The sequence below is a fragment of the Andrena cerasifolii genome, chromosome 15, assembly GCF_050908995.1.
Source record: "Andrena cerasifolii isolate SP2316 chromosome 15, iyAndCera1_principal, whole genome shotgun sequence".
In the NCBI taxonomy this organism is placed as follows: Eukaryota; Metazoa; Arthropoda; class Insecta; order Hymenoptera; family Andrenidae; genus Andrena; species Andrena cerasifolii.
The window spans coordinates 10,807,878-10,832,078 of NC_135132.1; positions in this window are offsets into that span (position 1 = coordinate 10,807,878).

The window sequence follows — 24,201 nt, forward strand, 5'->3', positions numbered from 1 at the left end:
TGTGAAACTTGGAAATCTATAGACTGAGAAACGGAAATATTTTTTCGGATAATTTAGTTTCTCGTATATTAGAACGTAAAAGTGCCGAATTTTATATATTAAATTAAGTTTTCAGGTTTTGACCACGAAAATGGATATAGTTTTTCAATTGACATTTGTATTAAATTTGTAAAATTAAAAAATTTAATTTCTGGAGTTTTGGCCACAAAATCGCAAAATTTCCCCACTGTGCTCCGTTTCGGCTAATTCGCAAGGTCTAGGGATTTACCTGCGCCAGCAGGCGGCCACGAAGAGGGTGAATGGAAATTCGTCCGGGAACTAGAGTATCCAAGCGGATACGATGAGACAGGGGTGACCCAGTTTCGCATTACCGATATTTACGATGGCAGCAGGGGGTCCATGGCAAGGTGCACAAGCTGGCTAAACCCCAGTGAGACACTTACCTGGATCACCTGTGCTCTAGAAAATCGGCTCTACGGCTCTCTGTTGTCTCAGAAAATATTTTTAACGAGGGTGGATACCTAATGGGGCACAAGCGGATTTAGAGTAACGCGAGTGATCCAGTGATGCTATTAATTACGCTATAAATTACTCTTTCGTGAGTTATAGATATGTAAGTATACATCAATATTACCCAAAAACTCTGTTTCAACAATTGCAAATAGAGGAAAACACTTTCCCAAATGAAAAATCAGGAGGAACACCTCTAAAACATTGCATCGAGCCAAAGAACAAAACAAAACTGATACTTTACACGGGGGTGGGGCTAGATTAGACGCTGAAGACGTTCCCGGAAGAGTTTCATCCAGCTTAAGGTCGCAGGTATACATACAAGGGGTCCAAGGAGCCTTCCTTCGTCGCTCCAAAATGTCGCAATGTCTTACGTGTCCGGGGCCCATTGTCCTTCTCCGCCAGGCACCCTGCCTGCGTGCCCCTGCCTCAGCACGGGCTCCGAGGAACGACGTGGAGACGAGCTAGGCTCACTTCTGTATACCTTCGGCGCGAATACCACGATTTTATGGTCGGTCGTGGCTGATTTATGGACGGTGCGAACCCTGTGAAATGTAAAAAGCGTCTCGTGCTCACGTGAGAGGCCCACTCTGCCCCCTCCACTCGGGCCCAAGAAGCCTCGTCACGCCGCGCGATATTCGATCGTGATCTAGAGACGCGGTAGCGTCTCGACGCCAAGTACAGGAAAGACACCCTGTCGCTACCGCTATCATTTACTCGTCGCACGGCTATTCCAACCTATTTAGCTGTGTATATGTAGTTGTGTCATCTTAAGCGCAGTTGGAAAGCATCTTTATGTACTTGCAGCTCATTTTGATTTCACATCTTTTTTTTTATATGCTAATTATTATTATCTTCTATTCTTTTGTGATTTATTTGATTTCATGTACTTGGCATAATTTTTTTACTTTTTTAAATTTTTTTTATGGGGATTCTTCTTTACTAACGAGCTTTTGAGGGTAAAGCGAATATTGTCTTAGGTCCCTTCGATGCTTTCAAATTCTTTTGTTGTTTGTTTGAAGCATTGGGATTTAGCCATTTTTGATGGGCCAAGATTTAGTTTCATATTTCGTGGAGCAGCTAATGTTCTATCGTGTTTAGAAGCTCGAATATTTGGTTATTATTTAAGTCGTACCATGTACATTGCGTAAGTATTTGAAAATTTCGTCACAGCTCAGCAGCATCCCCGGAGAAACTTGGTTGGAAGTAGAAGACGCCAGCAAAGTGGAAAAGGTCTCCGAGGCAGCTAGCCTCTAGCCTGGCCCCATCAGAAAAGCTATATTGTCATAATTGATTTGCCGGGGTATCGATTTCAGTGGTCGTAAATAACGATCCACCCTTCGATGCGGGGCGTCCTTGTGACTCGGCCTGTCTCGTATTCTTCGTGGGGATTAGGGTAGCGCAGGCAATACCTTCCAATTTTATGGCGTGTCGAGGCCAGAAGACCTCTCCTCCACGACTCCTGTGTACACACAGAGTGAACTTGCCTGCTCCCCACTCACAGCCCCCCATCATTGTCTCCTTTCCTCTCTATCTCTCTCCTTCTAAATACTCCTCAAAAGTCACGCGAAAATTCACCGAAAGTCAGACAGAAAATTGATTTTGGAAGTTGAAGGAACTTCGCCATTTTCGTCTGTGCAAAAACAGTATTATTGCTTTTTATTTGGTTGGCAGAGTTAATTTTGGGGTACCGGGCGCGGGCTCCGTAATGCGATTCGACAGTCATAATTGCTGGCAATTGGGGGGCAATTAGCCTGACACGTGACGAACGCCGAATTCTTCTCTAATAAGGGGCCCAGAGAAGCCTCGTTCCTCCCAGCCGCTTTTTTCTTCTCTTTCTCGAGCCCCCTGCCCCCCGGCCCTCGGTTCACCGTGATTCGGTGATTTGTGGTCATACGGTAGCTCGTTCCCTAACAATCGGAATACAGTCCAACACAGGGAGTCACTGGGATCCTAATTTCTGTTATTACGAGATCCATTATCGTAATTAAGGGTTCACGCGAGAGGCCGCACGGTTCTGGCGCGAAATTTAAACGACTTCTGCTCGCGCGTGGAAGATTGGAGGTTAAACTTCAATGACTGTGCGAAGAATTTGCATCTCTGCCATGAGTAGTAGCTTACAATAGTTATAAATAGAACGTGATGGGCCAAAACACGTGTACGAAGATTATTCCAAGCAAACTTTGCGTATTCCCGCGAGGAGGAAGTGGGTTTTCCAACGATCCCACTGTTTTCGAGTCGAAGGAGGAGGAACCACGAGAAGGTAAATCCTTGTTCTCGAGGGACGCGATTTTCGAAGGTCCTGGGGCACGTGAAACGGAAAAACGGGGCACGCCTACCTCGTTATCGAGCACGAGGCGACTTATCCCAGGGAATGCTTTACGACCTTCTAATGTGCGGTCATGGCTTTCGACTTCTGGGCTTGGCACTTTATTCATCGGCGTTTGTCGAGGGGAGGAGGAACAGGAAGCAACTAATTTTGAAAAATTGGAGCGAAAATGGGGCGGTACGAAGGAAGTGGAGGCTCGCAATGCCCAAACCCAATCGGGCCCTTCAACGAGTCTTACAAAGCGACGGCGCTGGTTGCATCGTGTCTGTCGGAGGGGCGAGTTAGCCAGTTGACTCGATGAAATGACATCCGCGAGACTCGCTCCCCCTATCGTTATACAAACCGTTCCGTAGAAGCGGTGCACTTGTCGAGGCGTATGGGTTCAAGGAGTGGCCTGCATTAAACGCTTTAGCGCCCTCCAACGTCTACAGATGTCGATAGGGCAGATCGTGGCCCTCCTCAGGGGTGCCCCCGGTCGAGGGCCTTGGGGAGGTTTAAGGGAGGATCGGAGGGGAGATGAAGAAGGTAACTCGAGTTCCGCGACGACGACGTCGAGTAGAGCCTTTTCAACGGAAGAGGCCCTGCGAACGGCTTCTGATCTTTCTCATTGTCGTGTCACGAAAGACGACGCCGCCAGGAAGTGTGGCTTTCCACTCTATCCCAGAAGAAGAGGCATCGGTTTTTACGTCGTAGCGATAGATTTTCTATCGGTTGTTCTTCTCGGTGGAGAATTTCGAAATTTGTACTTGTTACGTTGTCTACGGGACACGGATCGTACTCTGAAAACAATTTCAACCACAGAAGGGGCTGCATAGAGCGTTTAGAGTACAAACACACCTCGCAGAACCCCCCACTCAGCGATCCAACGAACCGCCAAACGGACGTCACGCAATTTCCTAACGTTACGAAGCGAAAACGAAGGAAATCTCCTCCCGCCTTCCGTGTCTCATTAATTAGCCAGCGACGGAGGTCTCAATTAACGCCAAGTCAAAACACCTGCCACGAATTATCGGCCAATTACACGTGCCATTAGAGACTCCTGGTGACTTTAAGCGAAACAGAGATCGCGCACCTCCCCCTCTCGACAGAGAGACCGTGAGAGATCACGAGCGTATAAGAGGGAGGATGGGCGGGGGGCGGATGAAGGCCGATGCGCAATCGTCTAATTTACGCAAATTGCAAATCTGCCCGTTCTCCGTCGCTCTCACGGCCTGTTACGCGGTAATGTCGACGATCCCCAGGCTGGCGAGCAAACTAAGATCTAATAAAGCGACAAATCAGCCTAACGAGCGACACGCGGACGCTGGAAATGCGGCTTAATGCGGCACGGCCCGTACGTTGGATTAACGCCGGCCACTAATGGCTTTCCTATGCGCGATGCTAGCTTTCCTAGGCAAGAGGGCGAGTATGAGCTTCCTTATCTGTCTACGAATTTAGGAATCGCGCAACGAGGGCAGGGATATTGCGATACCTGTCACACCTTGGCGCGGGGGTTTAAAAAGGGTTTGTTTCTTTTTGATTATAAGTAGATCTGAATCGGGCTTGAAGTAACTGTGGGTTAAGTGAAAAGTGAATGGGTCTCAGTTACACATAGACCCAGCAAAAGAGTATTGACAACTATAAAACACACAGAGCAATAGGACACAAGGAACCCCCTACTACTTACAACGGAAGATCCCGAACCCAAAAATTTAAATAATTCTCAAACTTTGTGGATATGTAGGGGATTTCCTGCTGATTACAACGCATTTTTTTTGCTGCCCAAAATCCATCTAAGGGGGTGAAATTAACCCCTGAAGATTCGGTTATTTTTCGATTTTATTTTATAACACACAATCCGTAAGAGATAGAAAAAAAGTTTCAAGACAAAAGTTACGGAATGGTTAACAAACGTATATCTACCACATGCGAGATCTCGAAGCGTTTTGTTATTGGATTCGTGGATTCGTCACTTAGAGTGATTTTGGGCAGCAAAAAAAATTGCGTTGTAATCAGCAGGAAATCCCCTACATATCCACAGAGTTTCAGAACTTTTTGAATTTTCAGGTTCGGGATCTTCCCTTGTTAGAAAAACAAAGATTCCAGATACAACACCTTCCACCCGAAAGTGCACCGAACGCTCAGCCTCCGTGCACAGATAGGTAAGATCCAAGCGACGATAGGCGGGAATTTCGAAATGCCCGGGCCACCCAGGGCCCTCGTTGGCGAATTAATTGAACGTTGGCGTATTTATGCGCGCATTATGCGACACGCCGAGGGATAAGACTTTCGGTCAGGCCCGCGGCTAATTGAAACGCCACTGCCGCCCCGATAAGCCCGATTGCGACGGAGAGTTATGAGACAATATTATGAGGCGTCGTACGTCAAGCCGAAATTAATTTCGGCCATCGCTTTGCCCGCTGCAGATAGTCGTCCCTGGCCGTCTCTATACGTCATCGCGATGGAACCGCGATCGTTTCCACGCTGCTCCTTTCCGCGCGTTATCTTGTCTGCATTCGGACTAGCTGCGACCTAACCTGCCCTGATTCCCCTGCTACCGCGACCACTCTGCCTTGCAGACGTAAAGTGGCCAACCTGAGACCCACTCCCGTGGTCCGTAAAGCAATGGTACATCAGAAACTCGATCACACAGCGAAATGGGGACTGAAGTATGTATACGTAACGGGGTTTCTGCCTTTAAAATTCGAATTTCCACTTGTTTAGTGAATATCACAGCTCCTAGTTTGCATTTAACACCGTTCCCACTACGATCCGGTAGGTAACCCAGCTCTCAGTTCCACCCTCGATCCTGTCCTCCCCCAAACGCTTCATCAACCTGCCACGGAACAATGCAAAAATTACCCAATCGAAGCTCCTCCACCCAGATGGCGAAACAGCACCCCAGAGGCCCAATAAAACGCCAGTAACGTCAACACCGTGGCCTGGGGTCATCCTCAGACGCTATAGCGTCTCGGTATTCGAGGATAGGTCGCGTCAGCGAACAGATGCGCCACGCAGTTTGATCCAGCCAATTGACTCCCGCGGGGAGCACGTCACGGGGGGCGAGATCCACCCTCCACTGCCACCCAGGGACCGCGAAAATGTCGGTTAGCCCCTTAAACCGCCGGTAATTGTCGATGTTGCGTATCGACGAACAAGAAGCTCGCAACTGGCTGGCGTTCCACTTTGCTGCTCTCCCCCTAGGTCCGCACCCCTCGAGCAGGTGAATTTCGTCGTCTGGTCGCTTAGGGAGACTCTTATACGTAGGATGGACATCCACGCGTCGATTTATTATCGTAGGAATGGATCAGATCCTCGTGCATCGATTAACAGCCTTGCTATCTACTAAGTTAGCGTCCAGGTGAATGGTGTCGCTGGTGCACGAGGACATCCAGCTGACGATTGGGATCGATCACCTCGCTGTAGCGATTAAGCGTGATCTATAGAAGCCTCTATTTGGTAGTAAATAGTGGCCGAATCGTGGTGGGTCCAGCGAAGCCACCCCCGAGAAACTTTGGGAAACAGAGGGAGGACATCGAGGACTCGATACGACGCGACGGCCAAGAGGAAGAAAAGTTGCGGAGATAAAGCGCGAGAAACAAAATTCTGGCCCCGTGGAGGGTTGGAAGAGGCATAAATCAGACGGGCACCCGAAGGTAGCCGCGGAATACGAAACAGAAGAAGGATCGTCCCACCCACTCCTGGCTCTTTCGAGGATCTCAGGGCGGCCGACTATTTTCCAATAATTTACCACGTCGGGAGGGGGATTGCGCTGGGTGGCGGTTTTCCGGTACGGAGGGGGGTGTGGGTGCTCGCCTCGGTGGTTGGCGGTGGCGCTCGGGCGCGCAGGACTGACACTATCGCGGCCATAAATACTGGGGAGCAGCCTCTGACGTCACCCAGCGAGGGCCCGATATTATACTTTATCTCGAAACTAATTCCCCGCGACCAGATTTATTGCAAGAAAAGGGGTGAAAAAATACACCTTCCAGCGCCCCCTCCGACCACCCCTGTCCCACCATCTCCAGTTATCTGGCTGATGGAAAAGTAACGAGTAGCCGCAACCGTCCCCGTTTGCTTGGCCTCTTGCTTCCAATATTTTTCTGGAGTCCAAGTAGTGTCTGAATTGCGCTCTTGCAAGAAAGCTGATCCTTAATCAAACAAGCTCTACATCGAAAGGACCGCTGAATAAAGCTCCAAGAAACCACTACAGAAAACCTAGGTTATGTCTGACAATGAGTTACGTGCAAAGAGACTTATTGCGGCGGCGGGGTGTAACGAAAGGGTAGCTCCTCTCGTCTTCCCTCTTCGACATTCATCATCCCCGCCAGCGCAGCGCTGCGACTTATCTGGTTAGCGTAAGAGTAACGAGCAGGGCTTGATGTCCCCTGCATTTTTCCGCGGCCTCGCGATAAGCGCGCGCTTCCAAGGAATCGGGATACATCGAGCGAGGTGACGAACCATGGAAAATGCAAATCGCCGGCTCCACCCACCCCCTGAGACGCGCTGCTTATCTCCCAGCCAATTGTGCGCGATAAAATTCACTGAGGGGGTTGGAACCGAGGATCTCGTTGCTTCAGAATTTTAATTTTTCCACCACCAGTGTTCCGTCTGAGGTTTCGTCGAACGCGACGCTTCACTCGGCTGGGACTAGTTTATGGACGGTTCTCTGTCTTCCCTTCCGTTATTTTTTTTTTTTCAAATTCTTCCGCCGTTTGCGGAGATATACGAGCAGCAGGAGGAGGAGGTGTCCTGGGGAGGATGCCTGGCAGGACGACGGCCATATAGAGGGGGCGATATATGTATATCAGAGATATCGGCGTTATCTGCGGCCAGATACATCGAACTCGTATACTTCGGCAGGAGGACGCGGCCGGGAAAAAGACATTTTTACGAGGAGCCTGCGGGATATGCGCACAAATACGGGCAATATATCCTATTGGCTGGCCGGCAGTCATTCTCCTGTGTGAAATATTTTAAACGGAGATAACGCTTCCATTATTTTATTCCACGTCTGCGTTACATCGCGCTGCGAACGCCACCATCGCGTTCGGAGCGATTTTAATTAAAGGATTGGAGGTTCAGCTTCTTTTTTCTTTAACGATTGCGGAGGAAGTCGAGGAAGTAGAAATTCTCCTGTTTCGGTGGGTGGAGGAAGGGATTAAAAATTTAATTTGGGGGAGATTAGATGGGAGTTTAGGTGTAACTGCGGCTGCTACAGAAGGGTGGAGATGAAATTGTAAAAAGAGTTCATTCAATATGGAGTTACAGAGAATTCTATAGCCTACTGATTAGAAACTTCGGAATTTTCATTCGGAAAGTGTGGGGAAGAAAATTCGATTAGGTACTTACACCCTACAAAATTGAAAAAAAGAAAAATATTTCAAGTAAATCGAAAAGAGATCAGAGTTACTTTCTACGAGCGAAAGCAGAGACCACCAAATTACAGAAAAATCTACAATGCCTCCCGAAACTGCAATAAAGTCGCCACTAACCACCCCTGTGGACGCTCTCATCCCCCAGGAAGCCTCGAGAAGAACCACTGTCTGGGAAACCACCGACAAAAACAACCCACTGGACCAGCGCACACACTCCCAGAGGAACGAGCGCGAATGCTACCCCCGACCCACCTCCAGGGGGGTGCATACACGTAGGAGGAAGCCGGAGGCGAGTCGCATTTTACATTTTTACTCCACGCTCTCCTTTTTCCCCTGGCTGGCTCCATTGCTGGTGAACGAACGAGCACACGATCAACCCACCCACCCCCTCGACCACCACGTTTATTTCACATTCAAAGCGTCCTACCCCGACGCGACGGGGCAGCTCGACTCACCCCTTCGTGGACTCTCCTGGACAGGGTTCTATCTCGGCAAGGAATATAAAAACCGCGGGTACAGGGGTTTGGGGGATGGGAGGGGGGTGATCGTGGTGGTGGTTTGTGCACCCGTGGATTGCACCTGCACGCGTCGCTGCACTGGCTTTAATTTAGAAAATAATTAAACCGCAAAATTAAACGTCTCTGCTTCTGTCCACCGCCCCCCCCCCCTCGCCTCGGTCTATCGTCCGCGTTTCGCTTGTCCCTGGGGGTGGCGAAACCCTGTTTTTTATCGCGGGAAGCTCTGGCCCTTTCCCTTCGGTTTTTTATTCGAATCTTTTTTTAGGCTATCCCCCACCAGCCGCACTTTATTTTTGGCTTATGGTGGTTGCTTAATTTTGGCTTTAATTGCACGATTTATACAGCTACCTGTTATAGCTTCGCGTGGATATAAGTGGAGACTTCCACTACCCTTTCCGACTCTACAATTTTTCAATTCAAAATTCAAGGGGAGGAGGCTGGAGGAATGGACTCCTTCTAATTTTCCCATGTACGAATACATATGTATTATCTTATTTTGAAAATTTCCTTCAACAGTACTCCCTTCTTCGTAACTGCTACCCTCCACCCTGAAGCCTCTCTGTCCCCTCTGTACTGATTCTCTCAATACCATTTTCTCTCTCTCTCTCTCTCTCTCTACCAGCCTCTATCCTATCTTCAGCCTCCTCACCAGTCTCACCACCAACCTCTCCGTGTCCCCGTACTCACCCACCAATCCACAGAATTTTTTTCGTCGACACACGTACCGCGAAGGGGTACAACGCCAGATAGTTGAGTCTATCTGCCCACCCCCTCTCAGAAGGGGTTGGTAACGCGAGTCTCGTATGTGGGGACAGGGACGTGACTTCAGTGGCAGAGGGGAGGGGTAATTGGAAGTACAAAGAGAATAGACACGGATAACCGATGTCTCCATTAAGCGTTCGCCGATTGCGGCCTCCACGCTTCACTACGTCTCCCCCACCTTTTCGGCGGGGCGAGGTGGCCGCGCCGACGGGGGTGAATTCGATCAGCAGTAATTATAGAACTCGCGGCGAACGCGTCCCTCTTTTTTCTCCGCCGTCACCCCACCTCATTTTCTTCGTCTTCCTGTTTTTATTCGCGCCTTGATCGCTTTTAATGAAATCGTGTCGGGGGATTTGTTTTAATTCTCGATTCGACGGGAGCCTTTATACGATCTATCCTTATTTTGAGGCGTCATGGGGGAATTTGGTAAATATTTGCGGGATTTCTGATGGGGCAGAAGGATTGCAGATTAGAATAAAAAAAAGTGTGGTTTAGTGATTGCGAATACTGAGGATCGGAATTTTTGAATTTTGTAGGTTCCCTTTGTGGGAATTTTGAATGCGCTTCGGAGACGTTTCTCGCGCGAATTTGCGCTCTGTTTGCTGGACAATGGGAGCGTTGAAGAGAAGCAGGGTAAAGAGAAAGGTATTTTGAAAACGTGACACCGAGAGAATCCGGCTTAGAGCTGCTCTACATCGCCAGGATAGGTTATCCTGTCGCAGGATCGCTGAAATCTCGAAGATCTTTCGCAATGGATCCGGACGCCTTCGAGGTGTCCTTTGAATGAAACCCCGTCGCTTCGTTTCTTTTACGGCCAAGTACTAAAATGGGGGGAGTATTTTCTGCGTCCCTTGGTGAAGGACAAAAGCAAATTCACATGTCGACACTTCTGAAGGTTCCTGAAAACGTCCGAGGAGGATTAGAAATATTCCACGTCTCGAGTATCTTGTATTCGAGGAAGAAGAAACGGAATGTTAATGATATAGAGAACGAAGCGAAAAAAGGAATATTCAGTTCCCAATCTTAAGTAAAATTGAACTAATTAGATTAAGTATATCGGTTAGAATTAGGTCTATCCCTCTAACTTACATGTATGTTAAGTCTCGAAAACAAACAAAGTACAATTTGCAACTTATAAGTTTCCTCTAGAAAAAACAGGCTTCTCGAAGAAGACCTCCGCATCCTCCTATCCAATTACGAAGACACCATACGTATAAACGAGAATGCTCGCCCCGACTGGACCCGAAGAGCGATGAACAGCATCGAACCGAAGGCAGCAATGTTTACAGAGCTTAACACGAGCTGGTATTGTTCGAGCAGGTTGCCAACAATGCTCTCGCATTACGCTCCTCTCATTATATCGGCGCCAACTCTTTTTGTTGCCACGGATTAAGGCTGATCCCTCTCAGCAGGGGCGCCCACCCCCGTCCTCCTAGGTCCTAGATCCTTCAGCTTCGACCCCATGGAAATGTGGAGCCGCCCACCACTATTCCACACAATAACTGAGACAAACGAATCTTAGTTGCGAAGGACAACGTGTCGCGATGAACCTCGAAGACGTTTCAACGCTTTCCTCTGTTCCCTACGCTCTTCTTTCATTTTGAAAATCGAACAGTAACCCAGATAGAAACTTCTGGCGGATTTAAGCCTAGATCGAATGCGAAACGTGGAAAATGACCACCCAAATAGATAAACACACGTTTGATCGCGAAGAAACGATGGAAATGATGGGGCAGCAGTGTCCAAGGTGACTGCCTTATGGCGACAACATAAACCACCGCGTGTCGTCTCGATTAAACCCGATTGGATGCAGTATCGATAACACAGAGGGGAGGATAAGACTCACCGTTGGACGTGAAGCAGCTCAGGTGTCCCTCGAATCGGCGTCGATGCACCTGCTGAGGAGGTATCGCGGCTGGGTGATCGGCATCTGCAAGGAAACGATAGCCGATGTTATTACGTGCTTGGAGGGTCATTTGAATATCGTGGAGCCGCGGTCACCGTTTCCTTTCTGGAGACAAATCGCGTGGTAGTGTCCTCCAGTGGATATTCCAGACCTTAACTGTATGTTAAGTCTGGGTTAAGTCATAGTTTCATTTGTGTTAGCTTTGAATCAATTCTAATCAGCCACGCACCTCGGTTAGATCTAAATTACATCTCAGAAATAGCTAGTAACACTCAAATCAGACTTTACTATCCAGAATGACGGTTGGAATCGATGCCCCTCAGCCTCGTATCAGCGAAATCAGTGTCGACAGGATAGAAGCTCGGAGTCGTTTGGCGACTAGATATCCGCGGAAAGAGAAATGCCGCGATGCCTGCAGTTGCATCCTCCGATCGCAGTGCACCCTCACCCCCACCCCCCTGTGCCCCGTCGATCACGAAATTGCCCAAAGCGTTGCAATAAGCTATAAAGATACCAGGGTGGATACTGAGCCGTGCACGCGAGCCCTTCCTTATAAAGATATGTGTATCCTGCATCGAGAATAATTATATAGAGGCGACCGTTGCACCGTCCCGTGAACCAGCAGATTCGTACCGTAGATGCACCCTCGATGCACCTTCTTCTTCCTCTCTCTCACATGTTTTTTTCGGCCTGGTGTTCGGTGTCCCTCATCTACGCATCTATGCCTGTACTCGAGCGACCACGGACCTTCGTTTTAACTCGAGAATTCGAGAATTCGAAAATTTTTCTCCCAAAATTAGTGATAGGCAATTCGCAGGGTACCTACTCGCGATAGGTCTTGGATAGGGTTATGAATTAGTTTGGAATTAGAACCCATTTACTCTCCAAAATAGCACGAAATCACCCGAAATTCCAATACGCATCTCATCTTCAAAACTCCCACCTCGACAACAACTAGTTGCATTGCTCCAAAATATCCATCCACTCTCGTCAACTACCCAAAAAACCTCCCTCTCCCTCGTGAACTCGTCCCACAGGAACCAAAGCGCTTCCGCCGCGGCCGTTCAAAGACACGTTCCAAACCGAGTAATTCGCGGCGCGACGAACAGATAGAGGAAGACAAACAGGTTTCTACGGTCGAAACGGGGACAAAATCAAAGGGTAGCCAGCAGAGGGGCAGGGATGAAAGGGGACAGGAGATCGTTGAATGCTATCTATATTATCCGAGCAAGGGTTTAGCCTGGTCACGGTGTTTGGCGTAGATCGAGATTATCTTCGGCGGTATCTGGAGGCCGTGGCCGTCGAAAAGCACGATGGGGTGGAGAGGGTTGAAAAGGGAGACGATTATCGCGAGATACGTTTGTCTGCACGCACGTTTGCTCTCCAAATCTAATGTGACGTCCGCGTCACGTACCACTCGTCTCTTCCTTTCTGGGACCCCTATGCCACTGGCCCTCGGTAATTGTCCCTCGGACCGCTCCAGCGGTATTCAAATATCGAGGACGCCATCGTTTCTCCAAATAGAAGACCTGGACCGCCGAACGGTGCATACTGGGGGATCGATAGACTAATTGGGGATAAATTCTTTCGACACCTCACAGAATTCTCCAGTTTACAAATAAATAGGTCCACGTAACGGTGGGCTCTAAATTTCATTAAAAAATTTCCTGTTTTTCAAGATTCCACGAGAGTTTAATTACGTTAACGTAGTGGGGAGTGTCAGGGATGTACAAAACTGCCGCAGGTGAAAGCTTTTAGGCGAATTGAGTGTTTGCGATCTCTAGAAGAGCTGAGAAATCTTGCGAGCACCGGAACTTATGAAACTTTCGCATTTCCAGTGAATTCGAATGGTGTAAGGTCGAGCGAGGGATCGGTGTTCAGCTCTCTAATCCCCCAATTGTTTCGACCCATGGAAACTATCGATAATTGGTAGATTTCGAGCAGCGGAGCATAGAACAGGGAAGCTCGATGATTAGTCTCTTTAATCGCGGTCAAATCCGGGCCCCTTACCTGAAAGTAGAGCGGATTTTCGATGGCGGAACCGACCCTTCCAGAGATTTTCCACTTGGCACCTGACTACCTACACCTAGACCGCTTGTCTTTCGTTCCCCTTGCCCAAAAGAGAGCGAACAAATTATACTAATGACCTGGTAGAGCTTCCTGCCTTGGAACTATCGATTTTACATCATCATTCGGAGCTTCCACCCCCTCGAAACGCTCATAAAGCAAACGTATTTTAAGCCTGGAATTGAGTCTAAGAAGTCATGGAAATCTTCAAGAACGACTCTATCAAGCCTGCTGAATTCAATTAGCGCGACCTTGACCTGGGTCAACTGGTGAACGCCTCCATTCGTCCAGTAATTGATTTACGAGTTATGCTTGCGCATGGTCGCTGTTAATCGGTGTTGATAGATGAAAGTCGCGGTTTCATTTCATTCCATTTGATATGGGGGACTCGTGACATCGCGACGAAGGATCGTAGATCATTTTGAATGCGGGTAATTTTCGATTCTATTCTTTTCTTTTTCACTGTTTAGGGCTTCGGACGGTTTTTATTCTGATTTCGGGGTTTATTTGAGAGACGAAGAGTTTTTCTTTGGGGGAAGTTTCGACGGTGGGTGGTAACAGCGAACGCGCAGTGATAAGTTTAAATTAAAGGGGCCTGATAAGAAACTTATGGCTCTGGCCATGCTGAAGGCGTGTTGGCCCGAGGATTTCCGAGTATTCTCATCATTTTTTTTTTTATTATATTGTTTATTTGACTGCTCACCGTACTCCGGGCGTATCGTAGAGGCTCCAACACAAGTTTGTAGATTAACTTTGTTATTACAATGATAAATGACGGTGAATTATGTATTTCTGAAAATATTTTGCAAAAATTTTCCGCAGACAGTATCTTTGCCCCCCTGCTTCTTATTTTTCCTCCGATATCCTGACAACGATTATCTCCGCCTCGTTCAACGTCAATTGCGCGTTAAGAGCAAAGTTCTTAGGGCCCTATCTATATGCACGCGCCCAAGCAATACCACGGAACTCCACAAAAAGCCTAATTCCTCGTTTCCGGAACGAGCTCGCGGAATTCCAACGGGTCCCCCTCGTTGCAACTTCATTTTACGAGGGGGTCATGGAATTTGGCGCCCGTTCTAGCGGCGACAGGACGTCCAGACGCCTCGAAGCCGACTGGAAACGTCGAGCCACTGGTCGATCGCGTAAATTAACAGGACACGACGTCCTTCGTAAATCAATTACAAGAGAACGATGGTATCTCTGACTTCTATTTGAAATCAGTTTACAATATGGACACCATTTCGCAAATATTTTCCAATTTTGACCCACGTTCCAGTAACTTTATTTATTTTTACCTTCTTTTTTCTCTTGTTCCGCGTGTTGTAGCAAACTGGATGCTTTTATTCGTTGAATTTTGAATACTGAAAGCTGCATGGTCTGAATTTTTTCGAAACTTTTTTTCGTTACAATTATTTGCATTGTAATATCAGTGTCCTCGTACAATACGAATTTCCCCATAGGATCGATCATTGAATCGCATGAAAAAGGGCTGGCGAGTTGGACTGCTTCCAGGGTGATTTTTTTTTTTTTTTTTGATAAATCAATCGAATCGAGCCAGTGCAAGCTTCACAATAAGTTCCCGCTGGAACCGATCGCGTCGCTATCCGACTGTAAATCAGATAAATCCGTTTCCCTGTTATCTGGGCGGGCTTTTCAAAAGTGCATTTTTTACACTTCGTATATTTACAATCGGCCAGATGATCTCGAATTAACGCGGCCCATAAATCAGTATTAGTTCAGGCCACCGACGGGGGCAGAAAAACAAAGCCAAAAAAAAACAAGAAAAAAAATAGCATCGACCGTTTGGAATCCTGGGTGGAAAAAAAAGCTCGATCGAGATTAATTCTGTTCGCCCGTTCGACGACAGTCGGGTTTTTATAAGCCGCTGCATAATGCCGATAACTTATCGGATCGGTATCGCGAAACGATACCGCCGAACGCTGCACTTTCGACCACCGCACAAAAAAATATGTATTATTTTACCTGTCACAGCGTTTCTCCAGGTATTTTTGAACGTTTAGGTGGTTTTACAGGCAATGGAGATTCGAGTGGGCCCTATACGCGATGTGGGACTTGTGAATATTGTAATTGTTGAAAGTCTTATGGATATTTTAATTCCTGTAAGTTTTATGGGTATTGGGGATGGTGTAGAATTAAAAATCATAAATCTGAAAACTATTATGGCCCCGTAGGTGTTTGAATAGTATAATTCTTGTAAGTCTGATACGTTTCTGGGCCTTATGGGCCCCCAAACACTACTTAAAAATCATATAAATTCTCGACACTTCCATGAGCCTCCCCAGCTTCCAAAGTTTCCTACCTCTCACGAATCTTAATACCATCATTCCTAGAATGCCTATAAGTCCCAAACAACCACAAACAAATCCCCCAAGCCTCCTGAAAACCCCCAAAACTCCCGAAGAACGCGAAGGAAAGCTCCACCTTCCCACAGTCCTCGCGGCACTTGATCAAACCTCAATCAACCCGATCCTCGAACACGCAGTCCTCCCTCTCCCCGCGCAGGACACGGCGAGGAGAACAGGTCGACGACATTCCACTCGTCCTCCGTTGGCGAACCCGTCGACAAAGGCCTCGTCAAACGTTTTCCATCCTTAATAAGGATGTCCCGGTTCGGACGTGGGCAGAGGAGGCCACCGTGCAATCTCGTCATCTGAACTCCCGTCGAATGATCATTCGAGGCAGGGCTGGGCCCCCAGCACGTGAACATGGGCGCGTGGTTCACGTACACGGGCGCAAAACCCCGGCCGCGTTTACGCGGGCAGAAGGGGAAGGAGAAAAAGAAACGGAGAGAGAGGAGAGGGCGGCCGGAGGAGGGATGCAGATGAGATCGTATCGGGCCAGGCGTAATCGTCGGATCTCTGGGAGGCAGGACAATACAGGGTGTTCTCCAGTGTTCAGGAACACTCAAAACATCGCGCGACAATGGCGCAGAATGGGCGACAGCTGCCTGACGCTCTGCTCCCGCGACTCCCTGTCTCGATACCGCGCGAAGCACACCGTGCCGGGAACGAGCTGCAAGAGCAACCGCGACAGCGTCGGCTGGAGAACATTACTACAGTAGGGTTGCGCGTTACTAACAGTAAGTAGAAATCCCACCTCCTCGCTGCGAAAGGGCAAAAGACAGTCCTGAAGAAATTCTTCGGGACGAACGCAAGGGATGCGAGGAAGTTGAAAATCTGAAAAAAACACCCCCCAACGGGCAGAAAGACACCTCCAAAGGAGTTGCTGAGCCAGGTCCTCGCGTGCAACGGGAATCCAAGGAACTGTAGTATCGAACGGTAAAAACCGGTGGTGAAAGCGGTTTCACCCCGCCTAGGGGGGGTCGAGTCGCTGTCGCACTCGCCCCCTCCCCAGTCGGCCATAAAAACCGAAAATCCGCAGATCGGCGATGGCCGATAACCGAAAATACAGCTGCAGTTTGCGGTCGCACGATGCACGACTGCCTGCTAGATGCCTGATCGCGATTACCGCGCGAACAGAGGGAGGGTAGGGGGCAGATGGGGGGCATATTTTGACTAGAACACCCGTAATTTGCCGAGCATTGTGCGGGGCCATTGTGCCACGGTCCCAGGGAACGTCGTGACGACGAACGACAACCGCAGGAATGGCGTGTATACGTCTTCATGTGAAAGGATCGACGGGAGGTGCGTCTCACCACGTCACACCCTCGAAACCCCCCCTTCGAGAATTTGTTTGCGCTTGTTGGTACCATCGAACATCGATATTCCAGGAAAAGACGAGATCGAGACACCATTGTGACGGCGGCTGTACAGGGTGAAATATTTAAAGAATAAAATTTATTCATAACTACAATGTTCTAATGTAAGAGCCTAACAAATTAAAAAGCAGTTTCGACAACAATTTGTCTTGCAAGAGGCCCGTGCATTCCGCGAACAATCGACCTAATCAGGCCCAAGCCCCAAACACCGTTCCACGAGGCCAGCAGAAGGAAGTGTTTGAAAATAATGGGAAAACAGGGAAGGTTCGTCGTGGAAGATGACGCGAGGTTCCAGGATGTAACTCATAGATTATGTTCGGCGTGTGTTGGAATAGGTTTGCATCCTGAGGGACTGGTATATAGCACGATCGTTAGCTGTAGGAGGTCTCTGCTACGTCCTGGGGAGCTTCGGGGTAGGTATCAATCTCGACACCTGGCCAGACTCACTTCCCTACGAACGCAAGTCACCGTCGTTGTAATTTATTTCACGACCACGTCGCACTCCCACGTGCCCGTTCGAACATCCCATTATGCTACAACAACCTACACTTCCTCCAAAAATACCTTCATTCTTCAAGGAAACAACTCCAGTAGCATCCTTAAGCAATTTAAACGGATTTGGACGCTTTCCGCGCGAGCATGCGCTTTGGGAACTCAACGACTGCTCGATGTCCTTAGACTTAATGTCTCCTGCTCTTTTCGGAAGGAGACCGTTTTCTATTGAATTTAAGGGAGGGTAAGCGTGGAAGAGGATACGAGGAAAGGAGCAGGGTGTGGCAGACGCGACCGCGACGTTAGCAGAATCAGAGGGAGTGCAGTTGAACCGTGTGGTTGTTGATGGATTCGATTCGAGTCCTCCGGGCGTTAAATATGGGTGTTCCCCGGGGGGATAACAGGATGTCCTCTGATTGCCCTCTTGTCCGCGAGATTACCAGCGGCCAGGAATTCCTCCGACTTATTAGCATTTTTAATATCCCGCACGGTAGCCGCGCGGGGGATTTAAATATGATCAGGGACAAGCACCTGGCACTGACGTTGCGTCGAAACGCGTTGATCCTCGGAAGAGGATCAAGGGATTCCGAGAAATTGACGGTGCTCGATCTGGTTGATATTCAGAACTCGCTGGAGACAGGATTCTGACTTTGGAAATCGCTACCATTCGAACTGAAAGACTTTGTAGCATGGCACTTGTTCGTGAGTGATCGAAGGAGAAGAATCCTAGTTGATTCGTGGCGCGGTCAGTGAAAGATTCGTGGAAGGATGTTGGAACGATTACAGAAAGAGCAGCTTCTAGAGCTTAGGCTCGAATTTATTGAAGTTCCCCCTAGATCAATCCCCGAGACAACGGCACGGCGAACGAGTAAGAAAAAATTACAGACTTCTCGGAGGAAACTTCTTGTTACGTACCAGAGGCGAAGTAGAAGTTTCCAGGCGGGCAGATGACGGGAACAACCTCGTGTTTCCCAGTGACAAAGGAAAATCGCCTAACGTGACGCCCGTTAATTATAATTAATCATAATTGGCTGTCCTCGACGAAGGGAGGTCAGCGACGGAGAGGGAATCATTTCTCAGGCACACGGTAGCCGTCTAATTAGCAGGGCAAGAGGAGTGGGAGAATTGCACGCGGTCAGGTTTCTGCAAACACGTGGAAGAGGGCTTTGAAGAGTCGACAAATTTGAAGATGGTCAAGGACAGTAGAGGGTTATGGGTGTATAAAAAGCAAGATGAGACACGAGGATAGAGAAGTCTGAATAAAACACGTAGAAGCAAATGCAAAGGAGTATCGCAGGAGGACTAGGAAGACTGGGGAGTCTGTTAACGTCGAGAAAATCCCAGCGTATGAAGACAAAGGGGCGGATATCCCCTAGATGACAGGCAGAGGAATTAGAAAGGAGAGGAAAGAAGAAAATCGCGGCAGGGAGGAGGACCAGGCGAGATACGTACTCGCTGGAGGAAGGAAAGAGGCCAATGGCGGGCGGAACGAGCAGGAAGAGGTTGGATTGAAGGCATATAGAGAGGGGTGGACGAGGGGGAAAAGCTGGTTTCCTATGACGGGGCCAGAGCACAGCCCCGTCGCCCTCGTCGTCTATGCAGATACGCTGTGCTGATACGTTTCAGCTCCCGGTCTAGCCCCCACAGATAGAACCGATATTATTCAGCTAGCCTCCTCACTAATTCCATTCATTCGCTCGAAAATGGAGAGAGAAGAGAGAAGGTTCCAGCCGGACCCTCGCCCATCGAGAAACGTGCTCCCGGCACCCCTCGAATTTACATCGACTCACCCCCTACCCTCGCGTCTCCTCTTTGTCGCGTTCCCCGTTTCCACCGCTTCTTCCCCCCTCCTTGCTTTAATTAAATTGTCTCGTCGGGATTTTTTCGATGGTTTTCAATTTTTGGAAAACTTCAAGTAGGTTGGATGCACCATTTGTGGCCACTTCTTAAAAAATATAATATTTTTCCGTGTAAGCAATAAATGTAACCTTATATTTCTGACGGTATACTAAACAAAATATTTATCATGTGAAATTCTCCACAAAATAATGATCTGTAAGCTATTTAAAAATGAGATAATTAAGCACATGGCCACAAACAGCGCATCTACCCCTATCGAGGGTTCATCTAGTGAATGAAAGGTAATTTTGAATTTGGGGTGGTTTAAGGAAAAGACAAATGTCAGTAGGTATCTCTATAATTCCTCACCCCCACAAGCAGGAACCGGTTTAATGGGATGATGTATTTGATAGAAGACAACTTGTCCGGCGGTGATTCTCGGTCAGACCAACGAAAGCAGATGCGCCAGTGCGAATTACACGGGCGATCGTAGCGACAGCATCGCCACAGGGGCCTTTGCATTATGCCCTGGCCACGTAACCCTCGTTAAGGGGTTTCTTAATGGGGTATAGGTCACCACCATATTGCTCGCCGATAGTTTATTGAGTACTATTAACAGAGCTAGCAACCTGCTATAATGGTCTGAACCTAAGTAGTTCCTTCATCTCCATATTCCTCGATCTACTGGAGCATCCTAAACATTCTGGGCCTTATTCTGTATTACTCTGTATTCAAAAGAATACGAAGGAAAAGACGGCGAGAAGCGGCTCTTATTTAGAATGATAATTGAATGGGGTTGCAGGAAACGAGGATTAGTGACGTAATTGGTCGATCAGCAACGCAGTGCTCTAATAACAGGGGACGATCGGTTCGATTAGCCGAGTCATCATCAGTGCCCTGGTCTTCTTCGTTCTGGTTCGAGAAGGCAGAGCAAGAAGGTCACACGGTTAATGTATTCAGATTACGTGGATGGGCGTTTATCGAATAAAGTGCTGGGCGTCCACTTTTGCCTGCCCTTTGGAATTCTTGCTGCTCGCTTACTCAATGGGGTCCTCTCTTTTCCTTTTTCGGGGCCTTAACTTCTGCCTTCTCTTCGAGTTGCCTGGAAATGCTTGTAGAAGTCGAGGAAAACAGAGGGTTATTGATGGAGAATTTACTCAGGCCCAACTGGGCCCGAATCTTTGTGGAAGAAGAATTTAATGATTTCATTTATAAACTACTGCATTTTCTACACTGTCCCACTTCCCCAAACCCAAGGAAAGTTATTCTAAACGATGTGAAATGCCTGATGAACGGCAAATGGGTAATCGAATAAGGAATCTCTTTCGATATACCACGGAGAAGCTAATTGGCCGACTTATCGAGCAACGCCTAAGGTCGAACTAAATCTAAAACATATTCGGCGGTTAAACGAAGCGGAAGGTATATGTTTAGTCGATTTACTCTCACCCCGGGGGTTGCGGAGAGCGCGCGTGCAACCCCACGTCGGGGGTGTCGTCCCTCCCCCGTGTAACCCCGCGACGATCAACCCCTGCTTTCAGTCACACCAACAGTTATTTATACCCGCTAGGTACCTACGCCACGTTCGCTCCCGAATTTTCAGAATGCCCGATCGTCACCCTGATCAGGGACGTACCTACCCACTACCTTACGGCACGCTCTCCGAATCACCCAAATCTTATTGCAAAATATCCTTCAACTTTGCTTAGCCGGTATCTTCCAAACTAAGAGCAACAGCCGTCTCTGACCATTCTCGATCTTTCAATCCCTTCCACTGAAAGAATCGGCTCTGAAGTACGCCCCAAGAATTCCAGAGAATTTAGCTACAAAATTTCACGATGCGATCGAAGGTTCTCCGTAAGAAATTTTTTTGTGGGACCTCCACCCCCGCGTAGCTACGAGCCTGGGGGTTGACATTCCGTCCCTGTTCCCCCAGCGCCGTAAGAATACTGCTGTGCAGAGATAAGAGTTATCTGTCGGCCTCCGATACGATAGAGCCCCCGGGTATTCGGTGGCGCGTGTGCGTGCTCACATGCACGCCGTCTACGGGCCACTTTTACCCTCCTTTCAGAGACGTGTACGCGTCTGCGATCCGCCAGGGGTGCTTCCTCGTCTTCTGGGGTGTTACGAGCCATTGTTGGCCATGATGCATCGCCTCGTAAATATTGTATCGGGACGGAAAGTAGCAGCGCGTTTCGACGATAAGGCCTGACTCCTCGCGGCCCATTTTGGGGGGAGAGGAGACCTCTAAAATCACAACTAAATCCTTGATCCAACTCCACCAAATACCTTCCACCTGAGGAGCATCCCCCAAAGGAATTTTTGGCCCCGGGAAACCGACCAGTACTCTAATGCTCGCGGCTCGCTAAGTATAAAGCTGGCCCCGAAACGGTTTTGTCCCCCGTGTAGCCGAGGCGTAATCTTCGTCGATGGGTATCTCGGTGCGCCCCGCCAACGGACTATAATTATATCGGTTCCCCGAGCCACCGCGTATATTATTATTAATATACTTTACTCGGGGAGAGGCCTGCTCGTATGTGTAACACGTTCCAGTACTCGAGTTTCCACCGCGTGTATGCGTTCGTACGTGCCCGTAGCACAATGGACGCCCGAGGACGGGGGTGGAGCCCCGACTCAGCCAGAGAGAGAGAGCCCTTATTTGCATACGGAACCACCCTGTAGAATGTGGATCGACGCTTTCCTCCTCTACGGCCTGTTACTCGATCTTCTTCCCCAAAGAATCTCCGAGAACCTCTCCAAGTGACGAACAATCTTCCCACTTTGGGGGAATCATGAGCCTTTGGCTTCTTGCCGTAGGTTCCACAGGATTTTTAGCAAGCTTCTGCTTTCCCTGTTTTTGTGGGCACAGCAGGAATGTTCTTAGCTAATTTTATCTAAATATATTGCCAATTCGTGGAAAAATATTTCCACTTCGAGCAGATCGTGTTAGAGACTGTATAATCCACATTTTCAACGTTCTCGAATAATATTTCTCCAGTATTTTCAATTTTCATTTTTCTGTGGCGTTGAAATTTCTAAAATTCAAAGAGTTTATAGAACTTGGAGGGATTATCCATGTTTCCATCGTTCCCCGGTACCTCCACTCAAGTGGTGAAATCCGAAAAAAGCATCCCACCGAATTAGAGGCTTCCCAACTGGGATAAGGGCGGGAAAGAGGAAACGTCAGGGAAGCTGCGACGGTGCTCGATGGAAGATGGCTCGCGAACGGAGTGACAGATTCATTTTCAGCCCCTGAGGATAAAAACCAGCAGACAGCGGACTTTTATTTCCCTCTGACCGTCCCTGTTCCTCCTCCAATGGAATTTTCATCTGGGAAAGTCACTTAGGATCGCTCGGTAATAAGACGAGCTCTTCTTCTGTACTTGCTTCAACCAGCAGACCTTTTTAAAAATTATCAAAATCCATGTAACTCATAAACATCCAATCTCCGAACCTTCTAAATAAAATCCTCCAGAGAAAGTATCAAAAAGAATCTTTTATTCCAACAACACTGTCACGAAATACTCAAGGAACGCTACAAAGGCAAATTCCTTCGAAATCGGAAAACTCGTTTTGTATCGAACTTAAGTCACCCCCAGAGCAACCTGTCGCAGAATTCCACCTCCCCTCCGTTTGCGAGGGACGCGAGGATATTCTTCGAGGTGGAATATCGACGATACAAAGTGCATTCGTGGCTCCATTTCCGAGAAACTTCGGGGGGAAAGATGGCGACCGCATTCGAGATACACGACCCCCGTTTTCCTTCATTTCGAAGAACGTTTTGACGTTTCCCCGACATATTTTGACGCATCATTCTGCCACGAAGGATTTCCAAGGCCCTGGTCGGGAACCTTTTTTTCATCTCGCTCCTTCCCCCGCCGCGAAAGATGACAGGCTTTCACCGACCAGTGTCAACCCTCTGGCATCGAGGGAGGAAGATGGACCTGTCCTACCCTTTTTACTGCACGCCCACCGTTTTCGAGAATCATTCGGGACAGCAGAGGCTTTCGAGTTTTTTCGATTCAGCTTCTGTGAAATTAGCGGAGCTCGGGGAGTGAAAGTAATTTGGACAGAAAGAAGAGAAACCAGAATACCATCGTACTCATTGGTTCGGTCTCCACATTCAGAAAACATCCCAACCCTTAATTTCCACAACGCCAGGAATTAAAATCCCCACGTCCACGTACCAATAATCCATTCGAGGGCCAACGAATACCATTCGCCCATGAACAAACGATTCGAGGAAGTCATCCCGAGTTCGAGCCGTAATCGATCGGGGCCAGGGTCGCGTTCGATGGATTCCAAGCCCGAGCATATCGATTTTGTATCGGCTGAGGCTCGAGGCAGCCACTTAGTCACGAGATTAGCCCGTCTCGAAATTCCACGTGTCACCGTCGGTTCCCGTTCGGTGCCTCTTCTCTCTGGATGCGTTCCCAATGGGGGAGGAATGACAGAAACACAAGGTGGTGGGCAGGAAGGGGGGTGGATCGAGGGGCGAGGAGAAGAAGCAGAGGAAAAAGAAAGCAGAAAACCGTGGTCCCAGATCGAAGTGGCCGCAGGAGCACAATGTTCGTCAGCCGCACAATGAAGTCAGTCTCTCGGACTCTGGGTCGAGAGTATCGATACTAATCGATGTACACGCATACCGATACAAGCCTGACCATACGTTGCACACCGTAATG